Here is a 14,070-nt window from a genome sequence, read left to right on the forward strand (position 1 = left end):
GATTCCGTTCTTTAACGGTTGTCTTATTGATTCTCATTAGAATAAAACGATAACAAACAAGTTGATTATCGTTAAATTTAGTTAAGAAACATGTATGTAAAAACCTCAACAGTAAGGTCTGAAGAGGCCGACAACATCCATGGGGTACCAGGGTCAGGGTTTCACAAAAAAAAACAAAAAAAACTAATCTGTTAATAAAATGAATAGTCTACTATAGAAATAAACAAAGTTTTACATAAAATTATTCTTTTTTCAAAGAATATATGAGCTGACCTCTCAAAAGCTTGTGGAAAAATACAAGCAAGTCAATTCCAATAAAAGTAAAGATTGTGCAACTTTGCAACCATCAGTTAAAAACATTAACCATTATTTTGCCAAAAAAAAAAGCATATATAGGGTTTTTTCCAGGAAGGATATGCGATTTGTCCGACTAATTACTAATTCCTTTTGGGAGAACTATTCTCAGACAAGACAGTCAGACACTGTTTCGTCACGATTTGCATGATAAGTAATCATTTCATGATTACGGTTAATAGTAGCAATTTTTACAATGATGTGCTAACATGACAGGCAGTTTCTGCTGATGGCGATTCAATCGCTCGCTGTGGCGGGATGGAAAATGTGTCGCTTAAAGTTTTCACAGTCTGTATTTCCTCTCTTTGATGAAATATCCACTTTGCAAGGGTTGCAAGTTTCCCTGTTGTCATCCTTTCTCATGAATAAGTCAAGCCTTTGTGCCGCTTCCGCAGAGTGCGTGGTGACGTCATACGCGTCCACAGGCATCGATAAAAGAATCCTTAACAAAACTGGCAAATGATACCCAGGAATCAAAACACTGGGAGACGGTTTTGATTCCCATCCCTAGCGATCATTCTAAGCATGCAAACCCTCGAGGGGAGAAAGACTAAGTCAAAACCTACGTAACAACTGAGAAAGAGAGAGAAAAGACACGTATTTCGCAAGTCTTCTATTTTGCGTCCTCATCTACTGATGTTTTCCTCATTTCCTAAAGAAATTCTGAAAGAGCAAAAAAAATGCAATTAAGTGATCAATATAATAGTTGTACACGTCTTTATTCACACTGTCTGTGCGGGTAAATGGGCTCCTGTTCTGTAAATGACATCACACCAAGAGGGGGCGGCATATCAAGTCTGGCGATGGAAAGAAGGTGTTCTAATTACAGTCCAATCCAATCCAATCCACTTTATTTATAAAGCACATTTAAACAACAAAATGTTTCCAAAGTGCTGCACAACAATATTAAACAATTAAAAACAATATAAAATAAATATGATTAAAAACAATTTCAAAGGGTAAAACCAATTAAAACAGTAAATAGAAATCAAAATTTTAAAAACACAGAGGACAACAGAGGACCACACAACTCACGTAGTGTTAAAAGCCAGAGAATAAAAGTGGGTCTTAAGACGAGACTTAAAACACTCCACTGTGGGAGCAGTTAGAATATGGAGGGGCAGAGTGTTCCAGAGTTTAGGGCCGACCACAGAGAAGGCCCTGTCTCCCCTGGTTTTAAGTCTCGTCTTGGACACCACGAGCTGGAGCTGGCTCTCGGACCTCAGAGCGCGCGCAGGATTGTAAGTTTGGATGAGGTCCGAGATATACTGAGGTGCCAGTCCATGTAAAGCTTTAAAAACAAACAGCAAGGTTTTAAAATCAATTCTAAAATGAACAGGGAGCCAGTGCAAACTCTCAAGGATTGGGGTTATATGCTGGCGTCTCCTGGCCCCTGTTAAACGTCGTGCTGCCGCATTCTGGACTAACTGCAACCGGGAGAGAGCTTTTTGGCAAATGCCAGCATAAAGTGCATTGCAGTAGTCCAGGCGACTTGAAATAAAAGCATGCACGACTTGTTCAAAAGGTTAAAAGATAAAAACGGTTTTACCTTTGCTAAAAGACGAAGATGATAAAAACACGATTTTAAAACGCCATTGACTTGTTTGTCAAGTTTAAAATCGCTGTCTATAGTGACGCCAAGGCTGGTGACTTTGGGACGCACATAATTTTGCAATGGTCCCAAGTCAGTGAGGGCCGGACCAAACACTAAAATTTCCGTTTTTCCCTCATTCATTATTAAAAAATTCTGGGCTAACCAAGCCTTGACGTCGCATAGACAGTTGAGAAGGGAATTACAGATAAGTTATCTATGGATTACTCAAAAACTAATTTACATAATGATAATTGACTGACAAACTAATTTTCAGGAGCAAAAAACACATGAAGAAAACTTGTTGGTGAAATTTCAGTCATCTTGTCTTATTGTTATTGTGGATATTGCTCTGCTGTAGAATGCAGAATGGCTGACCTTCTTATTTTAACTACACAGTAGACAATCTGGGGGCCTTCTAGTAGCTTCTACACTCCCATATCACATGCACAGGTGGGTTGAGGTTCGGGGTTGCGGCACGCCCCTCATTGCCTCCTCAGCTGACGCGGGCTTCGAGGACTGCAGTCTGGTGGTCTGCCATTCCCGGGCAGAAACCTCCCTGAGAGTGTGAGGTTTTTAATTTTTACAAAAATGTCATTTCATGTATTTATTTTTTTGTGTGGCGTCGCGCGTCTTTCGTTTCCTGTTGGGCGAGGTCCGTGCCCGTCCTTGTGCTGTGGGGTTTGTGTCGGTGGCTTGATCCGGGGGCAGTGCAGCCCTCTTGTTTGGAGTCTTTTAGTGCGGGAGGTGTTGATGTCTCTTTGCGTGTTGGCATTTGGGCTGACTGGCAAGCTGGTGCTGGCTGGTCTTCATGGTCCTGTTGGCTTGTGGTTGTCGGTCGCGTTTTTTTTGGTCGCTTTGATTAGATTAAGTGGATCTGGTTGTCTGGGGTATTGCAGCCGTTGTTTCTCCTGCCATTTGTTTGCACATGGTGGTTGTCGGGGCTGGCGAACTTGCCGGCTTTGTTGTTGGTTGTCGGGGCTGGCGAACTTGACGGTTTCATTGTTGGTTGTCGTGTTGCACCTATCTACCGAAAAGGTCACAAGCTTATATTAATCAACCGAGGAAATATATCTCATGCAAAACAATAATAATATATATTTTTTGGGGGGAGGGGAGGCACTCTTGGCGCCTGTTTGTCCGGTGGGGGTCGGCGCCTTAGGCTACTGAAGCTGTGCTGCCTTTCTGGGGCCCCTAGGTCCCACCGTCCACCCCTTCTGGATGCCCGTCTTGGTTGGGGCCTGCTGGGTCTAGTCCCCGCTTCTATCTATCTATTCTGCAGTGCTGCAAGTCAACAAGCCATACGTGCACATATTGGTACTTACCCACATACATAGGTACCATACGCTCCTACATACATACACAAGTACAGTACATACATCCACACTCACGGTACATACATCCACACGCACACTCACTGTACAAACATACATATACACGTACTGTACATATACAAGCACATACGCATACATACACTCATGCATATACTCACGTTTCATCAAACATACATTAACGTTGTACCCCTAGGGCAGGGGTCGGCAACCCGCGGCTCTAGAGCAGCATGCGGCTCTTTAGCGCCGCCCTAGTGGCTCTCTGGAACTTTTTCAAAAATGTATGAATAATAGAAAAAGATGAGGGGGAAAATATTTTTTTTTTGTTTTAATATGGTTTCTGTAGGAGGACAAACATGACACAAACCTCCCTAATTGTTATAAAGCACACTGTTTATATTAAACATGCTTCACTGATTCGAGTATTTGGTGAGCGCCGTTTTGTCCTACTAATTTTGGCGGTCCTTGAACTCACCGTAGTTTGTTTACATGTATAACGTTCTCCGACTTTCTAGGACGTGTTTTATGCCACTTCTTTTTCTGTCTCATTTTGTCCACCAAACTTTAAACGTTGTGCATGAATGCACAAAGGTGAGTTTTGTTGATGTTATTGACTTGTGTGGAGTGCTAATCAGACATATTTGTTCACTGCATGACTGCAAGCTAATCGATGCTAACATGCTATTTAGGCTAGCTATATGTACATATTGCATAAATATGCCTCATTTGTAAGTATATCTGAATTCAATTTATATCTCATGACACACTATCTGTATGTAATATGGCTTTTAATTTTTTGAGGCTCCAGACAAATTTGTTTTTGTATTTTTGGTCCAATATGGCTCTTTCAACATTTTGGGTTGCCGACCCCTGCCCTAGGGGAAACTGGGTAAAATAAAGCACACTGACAAAACTTAACCTATTATTACTATAACAATCTACAAGGTTAATACAGTTTGCTTCACTTTCTTCCCCTCCATTTATCTGCTTTCTTTTGTAATTCAAGTTATCATTACATATATGTATTCTTGCATTTGAAACAATTGTATTGTTGATAATAGAGGTAATTATTGTTAGTATTCATTATCATTTGTGCTATTTATATTGGTATTTTATTGATCTATTTGTTGTGCAATAATGTTCATTGTCATTTCTGTGTTATTAATGCTGCATTATTAATATTTACTTCACTAATTGCTTTTTGCTATCACTTTTCGGATCATATTTGTACATATTGTATTTGCTGATGCTGTTCTGTTGTTGTTGTGTTTGTTATTGTTGTGTTTGTTGTTGCTGTCTCTCTGTAGTATCCCCGCAATTTCTCTTCCTTTTTTTCCTCTCTCTATCCCCTCTTGCTCCGGTCCGGCTGCGCCAAACATTAATATAAATCCATTTTATAAAGTCAAATACAAATAAGGCAACAAGAGAAGTATCCCACACTTTTCCTTTGTAAAGTAAATATGTACAGCAGATATGGGCATCTACATCAACTATATGATTTGCCTGAGGAGCTAGACAGGACAAAAAAAAAAAAAAAAGAATGCAGAAACGCTGATTCTTGGCACTGTATCATAAAATATAATAAATGTTTCGAATAATATAGTGAATGAAATATGTTTGCTGGCATCTATTTTAATAAATGATTGTGTAACTGATACATTAGGTCTGAGAACACACAAATGGACAAGAGTCTACAGAGTTATTTAAAATCATATTTTCTTCTCGAAAAATATTACAGCCAAGCACATGTAAATGTCATTAAAGCTAGCAAGACTGTGTGTGGAACTGTAAACCAAATAAAACAAGGGATACTGTGACTATCTTCTCTTTCCATGGGATTAGGTGTCACATTAAATGCCACTCGCGAACCCCCATTAGTTCATTTCCCTCTTGGTTAATTAATGTAAGCTCGTGACCTTTTCGATAGATAGGTGCAACTTTATCTTAAAAGTCAAGGTTACAAAACTATGTATCAAAAAGGATTGATTACTGATCAGTGGACTGGAGAGTCCTTGGCTAATTGTCTAACTCCAGTTGCCAAGCTTAATGTGAAAAAGTCTTAATAAAACTTAAAAATAGCAACAACTAAATAAAGTTCTTTAAAAGTATCGACCAGAATTATGGTTTGATTAACACTAACATAATTTCTTAATAAAGAATAATGACATTCACTTGTTGAAATTATGCTTTAGCCTTGCAATATTATAACTTTCTGTAATATATATATTTTTTTTTTTTTCCACATAACTTTAGGACTTGCTTATGTCTTTGTACAATGTTGTGTCTATTTATTGTGGCCCCATTACTCATTAATATTAATAATAATAATAATGAATAATAATTAATAATAATATATTTCTGTCAGAATTAAAAAAAATCATATACATTTAGCCAGGAAGTGTTTGTTTTCAAGCCATACAGTAAATGATGTGGCAGGCCACAACAAATGGCGTGGGAGACGTAATTATATGTACGCAAGCTTAGTAGATCAGTTCAGTTCAGTTTCAGTTTATTTGGAACATGCATACGATACAATGTAATGCATCACACAATTCCAGTTGTTTCATTACAGCACGTCCGAAAAGGAGTAGGAAGAAGCAGAGTTTATTTAATCCTACCCCTTTTCATACCATAGCAATTTTATCCAATTTCCTTGTTCTCTGTAACAGAACAGTGAATAAATAACTAATAAATACATAATACACCATAGTGAGCAAACAGATATTAATCTTTGTCTCAATAAAACAAAAAAAAAAGGATGAAAAGGGTCCAATATGTTCATCATAATTCTTATTCTGTGTACTTTGTGAACACTTGTAGTTTGAACAGTCTCTTAAACTCAATCATATTGGTGCTTTGTTTGATTTATTTGGTTAATCCGTTCCATAATTTAATTCCACATACTGATATACTGAAGGTTTTAAGTGTTGTACTAACATGCAAATGTTTTAATTAGATTTTCCTCTAAGGTTATATGTCTCCTCTTTTGTTGAGAAGAATTGTTGTACATTCCTGGGTCACAGGTTATAGTTTGCTTTGTACATCATTTTAGCTGTTTGCAAATGCACCAAATCGTTGAATTTCAATAATTGTGATTTAATAAATAAAGGGTTTGTATGTTCTCTATATCCAACATTATGTATTATTCTAATTGATCTTTTTTGTAACACTGTTAGTGAAAGAAGTGCACATTTTTAGTTGTTTCCCCATATTTCTGCACAATAACTCAGATATGGTAACCCTAGCGAACAGTAGAGAATATGAAGTGATTTTTGGTCGAGAACATGTTTTTCTTTAGCATTGTGTGCACTATCAAGGTTTTATACACACAAACCTAATGTATCGTGCGATATCACCATTTATGTTCCGGTCCTATACATTGGCATTTTGACATTTTATGCTCCCACATGAAAGACCTACCACTTGAGTGGATTACATGGAGCATGTCTGCATCATCCACAAACGTTGCTCTTGAAACCAGTTCTCATTTTGTCAAAGTGTGGAAGTGACACTTTTATTAACCACACCAGATGTCCAAATCAGCCGTGTTGTTTCAGAGCTTGCTGTGCCCAGCCTCCCAGGTCCATTTGTTTATTTACGCAGGGGAGCCCTGGCGACCGGGAGAGCCGTGCTTTAATTGTGAGCAGCTGTAATATCACTGCACCCATCATTAAAAGGGCAACAACTCCGCATATGTATTCATAATTCACCCAGAATTGAATTAGGAAGCAACCTTTAGTGCTTGCTACTGAATTACCAGATTGTTAGTGTGTTCTACATTTCACACTTCATGGTAAAGGACGTTTAGCGGCCACATCAAGGAAATATTGCTCCAAAGCGGTTCTGGTTTAGGTAAAAAAAAACCTTGTATTTAACATGCGCTACTTTCATACGAGAAAACCCCTAAAACTCTCGATATGCTTTAATCCCTGGAATTCTAAGTGTTTACAGAGAAAAAAAAAAACTGAAAATAGAAGGATGAAGCCAAGATAAATAATGTCACGACAACCTGTAATGTACGGACCCGGCCTGTTTACACACTATTGCTTTGCACTTTAAGGGCCCTTTTTGTCATATCTCATTGTTGATATTCAAATTCATCACTGCTTCACAATGTTTTCATAATCTGGGTTTATTATAAGCATCACCGGCAAATGTTGAAAACTGATGTCAAAAAACGCAGTCAGTTCCTTCTGCTATGCCGGCCACACTGAAATGGACCACACACACAGTGTTTCATTACAACTTAGCATAAAGAAGACACGCAACAGAGTGTAAAGACGGGATAACTGTTTTCTAAAAATAAATACAAAATAATGCCACTGCGTGAAAGTATAGGACAGGGGTCGGCAACCCAAAATGTTGAAAGAGCCATATTGGACCAAAAATACTAAAAAAAAATCTGTCTGGGGCTGCAAAAAATTAAAAGCCTTATATAAGTGCTATAATGAAGGCAACACATGATGTAAGTGTCTATATTAGCTATATTAGCCTACTATCAAAGGCTGACGCAAATCTTTGTTGACAAAAATGTTGTAAATTTATTTTTATTCTATAAATTTTTGCAACATTGGAAATCATTAGTACAAAGGAGGCTTCTCACAGGATGAGACACGTTCTGGGAATTACTGCCTCAGAATGGCCAAAGGTACAAATGTTTGCGTCCAAGTAAAAGGAAACGGCAGGCTGTCTTCTAATGGATTTATTACAATCTTTGCGAGCTGGGTAACGTTTGCTGTGGTCTGGAACAACATGACGCACAACTATCAGACATGCAGTCAATATTACAAACAGATAATGTGTCATGAGACATGCAAATATAAATTAAATACACAGAGGACATAAGTAAAGGAAATTAAATGTGCTCAAATATACCTGCAAATGAGGAATAATGATGCAATATGTACATACAGCTAGCATGTTAGCACCGATTAGCTTGCAGTCATGGATTGACCAAATATGCCTGATAAGCACTCCAGCAAATCAATAAAATCAACAAAGCTCACCTTTGTGCATTCACGCACAGTATAAAAACCACCAACGATACTCCCATTTACGTTTCGTGACTTGAATATCAACCAAGTATTGGATATATTGTTATTATAAGCGCTAACACAGACAAATTATTTATAGCGGCGCCGTGATCACGTGATCTAGCTTGTGCTGCTATATTGACATCATCAGCTGGCGAGCGGCTTTCTCGACTCGGAGCTTGTGAAATTGTTTATTATAATATACAAATAATTTATAATAATGCCTCTCACCTTGGTAGTAGAAGGATGAGGACATAATCAGACAAGTTGGTCAACTTTGTCATCCAATTTAAAACCATAAATGTTGAGTAAGACACAAAAGGATGCTTTGTTTCATCCCACTTTTTTATTCGTGAGGATTTTGAGTCATTCTTCATCTAAACAGGAATATATCCGCAGCCTATAGGTCGGCATCTCGGTGACAGCAGACATTGTACAGTACATGTTGTCATATCATGATTGTTGGCTCGCATGAAGTCTGCGGTGAGCAGTAATAGGTGAAAGGAAAAAGTGACTGTTGTGATGCAATTGTGAAATAATGCTCTACTGTATGCTTAAAATGAGAAAACTATGTAAATATTAGATGTTATTATGAATGAAAATCTTAATTTCCCCTCGGGGATTAAAGTATTTGTGATTCGGATTCTCTGATTCTGATGTGCTTGTTACTACATTACAAATATACTTACAGCGTGTACTGTATATAAAACCTTGATGCAGGTTTTTTGGATGTATTTTTAAGCGCATTATAGGCTGTGCTCTCATTTATTTACTTGTTAGAATGCAAAAATGAAAAAATAAAAAATAAAATAAAATAAAACAAGAAAAAAAATGCATTAACCTTGCACAGTGATATAAATAATATTGCTACGTAACGTTTAAAATGCATTTGTAAATAACATTTCAATGAAATTATGGTGATGGTGTTAATTCCCACTTCCATACAAGCTGGCCGTTACCTGCCACACCCTTGAGTGGGAGTGGTATTTAGGAATCTTCTCACCCCTCCAGTCACATTAGCTGCCCCTGCCCTAATTATACACAGATTTATGCACACAAGCATGAAGGATTTATTTCAAGTGGGCTCTTCTCCATTGTCACGGGAGCACGTGCTGATTATCATCCCTATCAGTGCAGTGATCTCAAATCAGTCCCTCATTACTGAAGCTTAGCTAAGAAGACAGGACTGGTGGCAGACGACAATTGTGCAAAGGCCTCAATCATAAGCTCATGGCCTTACCTTTCACATTTTAAGTAGAAGGCAGCTGCATAACATGAGAAGACTATTTCAAGTGTGTCTTACTGCTATGACATTTTTAAACATTAGTCAATTAAACATGTTTACTGTAAATGATAAGCAAACCGGTTGAATAATTCAGTTGTGGCTAGGCCACAAATACATCCACATGAACACAATACACTTGAGGGCAAAGGTTTTGGTAGGGATTTTATTTTTCTATTTCAATTCTTGGTAAAACCTACCAAAGACGAAACATTTAGCAAATTAGTTTTTTTTACCAGTAGTTAATTTAGAACACTCATAAAAGGTTACATCTGTAACGACGTGGTCGCATGGTGATGCGCGGATCGTTCTCCCAAGATGCAGCAGGAAACTCCGGAGGCAAGGTGCAGGTGAGACAATGATTTATTTGCATAAATCCTGCAGGAAATGCAGAAAAACAAGACAAGCGTGCCGGTAGAACGGGAGGCAAAGCTAAGGAAAATGGTAGCGCAAAAGCTTCGCATACAAACAGGCATAGGTATCGAAAATAGACAATGTTAAATGTTGCGTAGTGCAAACAAGGAAGCCAGACTGATTGTGGCGAGAAACGGAAATAAGTAGCTCTCTGATTAGTGCCCGGCAGCAGGTGAGACTCCCGGACACTAATCAGAGGCAGGTGAAACTAGTCAGCACCCATGGTAACTAAAACACAAACCCAGGGGGTGCTGAAAACAGAACTGAGGTAGTCAAACTAACAGAACAAAACAGGATCCGGGAAACGGGTCACAACAACATCAGTGTATATCTTATGCTTACGTTCACAGTTAAAGGGGCGCGATTATGCAAAACCAACATATCTTACCTATTGGTACCTGATTTTTGTGTATTTCGGATCTGTATGAGTCCCAGAAATTTGAAATCAAACCATTGAGGCCGGGCGGAGATATTTGGAAAAAACAATCTTGCCTTCTTTTATAATTCCTCCAAACAAGCTGTTTGGAATTTGACCAATTTAGGAAGTTGTTTTCCATTGGTGACGTCAGTGGATATCTTGATAAATGGTCAAGTTTTACCTGAAGAGCTTTGCGCGAGTCCGCCTGTTAAGTATTAAACTCTGTGACTGGTTTATTCGGACATTTACCACGTTGGGGTTCCGGTCAGAGAACACACGGTCAATAGTTGGACTCTTCAAACTTTAATGGTTCATATTGGTTTGGGTTAGGTTAGGTTAGTATATCATCAAAGAATAGAGCACCGATTGAACTCAGCAGAGAAACAAGTTACCACACATTAACACAAGTCAAAAAGGAAGCGGAAGTGACTCTGGCAAAAAATGCTTCAAAATAAAAGTATCTGAAAACGTATATAAACATGGATGATTCTTAACACCGCCATTGAAGTCCCACATTGCAGTCAGTAAGTTCCTTCTTTTTCTCTCGTTGTTGGGCAGACTTGCTCGTACATGCACATGCATCCTCCGCTGTTGCCATTTCTAATACAAAGTAGTGTATAGTTCTAACTTATATCTGTCAGTAGACTTCATTTGGAAGCGCTAAAAACTACAACAGTGCTGACAGGGAGAAGACACAGTCAAAGTGGAACCATGTAAATAGGACCACCCACAAAACTGCGCATCTTGAAGGGACGGTCAGAAAGCAGCTTGAAGATGGTCTGCAAAACATAATCTATGCAACATTTTGACCAAAAAAACACCATTACATGTTATGTAGACCACAAGGAAGTGTAGCAAAAAAACAAAAAAACATAATACGACCCCTTTAAAGCTGAGATTTGCTCTAACGTTATGTAGCTTGCGTGACTGATGCCTAGTTTAGCGTCAGTGGCTGTACAGACCGTGATTGGTCGACTTTTTTAGTGCATCATTTCCAGGTTTTCCATCCCACCCGTCGCACAGCCCACCATATCAAATGTCTTCTCCTCCGGTTTCAGAGCTGAATGGATGACAAAAGTGACCGTTCTTTCAAAATGATTTGTTCCAGCCAATCAGTCGCCAATGTTCACTACAGCCAACACACAGGAAGCTAATAACCAGTCAGCAAGAGTTCACTCTGGAAGACACTGCACTCTAGTGTTTTGGAAGAGAATTGCAGGTAACATGTAAGCCCCCACAGAAGAGCTATAGCCGAATCAAAACGCTGGACGCTCAGAGGGGATGCAAGCTTTACGACACAAAAGCATATTTTAGCCTTTACATTATTCAACATATCCAAAAAGTAGTTCTTGGAAGCATAACCTATTTATTCTACTCCTTCTTTGTATCACAGCAACCACAACCCAATTTGTTTACTTCCTGTGTTCGAACACCGTCTTTTTCGTGGTCGCCCCTGCTTATTTCAGCAAGCCAATGCCAAGCCACATTATGCACGTGTTGCAACAACATGGCTTCGTAGTAAAAGAGTGCAGGTACTAGACTGGCCTGCATGTAGTCCAGACCTGTCTCCCATTGAAAATGTGTGGCGCATAATGAAGCCTAAAATACAACTTAAGCTGTACGTTAAGCAAGAATGGGAAATAATTCCTCCTGGAAAGCTTCAAAAATCGGTCTCCTCAGTTCCCAAACGTGTACTCAGTGTTGTTAAAAGGAAAGGCCATGTAACACAGTGGTAAAAAATGCCCCTGTGCCAACTTTCTGCAATGTGTTGCTGCCATTAAATTCTAAGTTAATGATTATTTGCAAAAAAAAAAATAAGTTTCTCAGTTCGACCATTTAATATCTCGTCATTGCAGTCCATTCAATTGAATATAAGTTGTATTTTGTTTTTATTTACGATTTACACAACGTGTCAACTTCACTGGTTTTGGGTATGTAGATAAATAGAAAAATAGAATAAACGGTGATCCTGCAGTGCAAATAGAATGCAAAAATGACAGCAAACCAGTCCAAATAAATGTTTTCTGGTTATTAGGGTGGTATAAGCAGTAACAGACATTCAACATAAGTGGTTTTAAATTGTGTATAGACATTATGAGAGAATTGTTTAATCCGAATAAATATTTCCTCAAGCAATAATGTAAAACACATGAACTATACAAAGTGGCCATAAGCCTGAACAGTGGCCTTGTGGTTAGAGTGTTTGTTTTGAGATCGGTAGGTCGTCAGTTCAAACCCTGGCCGAGTCATACCAAAGACTATAAAAATAGGACCTATTACCTCCCTGCTTGGCACTCAGCATCAAGGGTTGGAATTGGGGGTTCCATCCATCCATTTTCTACCGCTTATTCCCTTCGGGGTCGCGGGGGGCGCTGGAGCCTATCTCAGCTACAATCGGGCGGAAGGCGGGGTACACCCAGGACAAGTCGCCACCTCATCGCAGGGCCAACACAGATAGACAGACAACATTCACACTCACATTCACACACTAGGGCCAATTTAGTGTTGCCAATCAACCTATCCCCAGGTGCATGTCTTTGGAGGTGGGAGGAAGCCGGAGTACCCGGAGGGAACCCACGCAGTCACGGGGAGGACATGCAAACTCCACACAGAAAGATCCCGAGGCCGGGATTGAACTCACGACTACTCAGGACCTTCGTTTTGTGAGGCAGACGCACTAACCCCTCTTCCACCGTGCTGCCTTGAATTGGGGGTTAAATCACCAAAATGATTCCTGAGCGTGGCCACCATTGCTGCTCACTGCTCCCCTCACCTCCCAGGGGGTGGAACAAGGGGATGGGTCAAATGCAGAGGGTAATTTCACCACACCTAGTGTGTGTGTGACTATCAGTGGTACTTTAACTTTTAACTTTAAGGGTTAGAAATACTGACGTAGCAAAGTCATTGAAACACCAACTTAACACTCCCCAACAATATGGCCATGACTGTGAACATTTACCTAACATGAGCTCAATAGTTTTCGCTAACAATATTTCAAATCTCTTATCAGACCTTTATGGAGATTGCATGGTGTACCCGTGCTTGCGTCGGTTTACTCCAGGTACTCCGGCTTCTCCCCGTAGTGGAAGCACGTGCGCTAGATTGATTGGCGACTACATTGTCCATAGAAGTGAACAGTTCTTTGTCTACATGTGCCCCTATTTGTTTGGTTTACATCCTCTAAACTACTTCAACATGGTAGCTTTGCGTTTGTTTTTCAAACTCAAGACATAGTTGTTGCTTTCTTCAGATGAGGATCAAGGTCAGGAGTTGCAGTTGCATGGGAAATGATTGTGTGTGTGTCCCAAAGCTGAGGGTGCTAGACGGTGAGAGGGATTCCTTAGGACCCTGACGGCTCCGGTTGCCTGTGCTGTGACTGCCGGGATGGAGGAGGCTAGCCGCAGATCGATGGCGTAAAGCTAGATCCCTGTGATAGCAGGGCGATTGAATGTGGCTCACTGGGACTAAATGACATAAGCCCAGATGTCTACGTGTCCCATTAGCAAGACAGCCGCACATGTCCAATGCTGGCATCATATGGAAAGAGCTCAGGTGTTACCCATAGAGGAGCATGGAAGAGCTGCAACTTTTAACTCCTCTCATGTGGCTCTTTTGATGCATTTATAGCTAAATGCAATAAATCATTT

This window comes from Nerophis lumbriciformis, linkage group LG04, assembly GCF_033978685.3.
Source record: "Nerophis lumbriciformis linkage group LG04, RoL_Nlum_v2.1, whole genome shotgun sequence".
Taxonomy (NCBI): Eukaryota; Metazoa; Chordata; class Actinopteri; order Syngnathiformes; family Syngnathidae; genus Nerophis; species Nerophis lumbriciformis.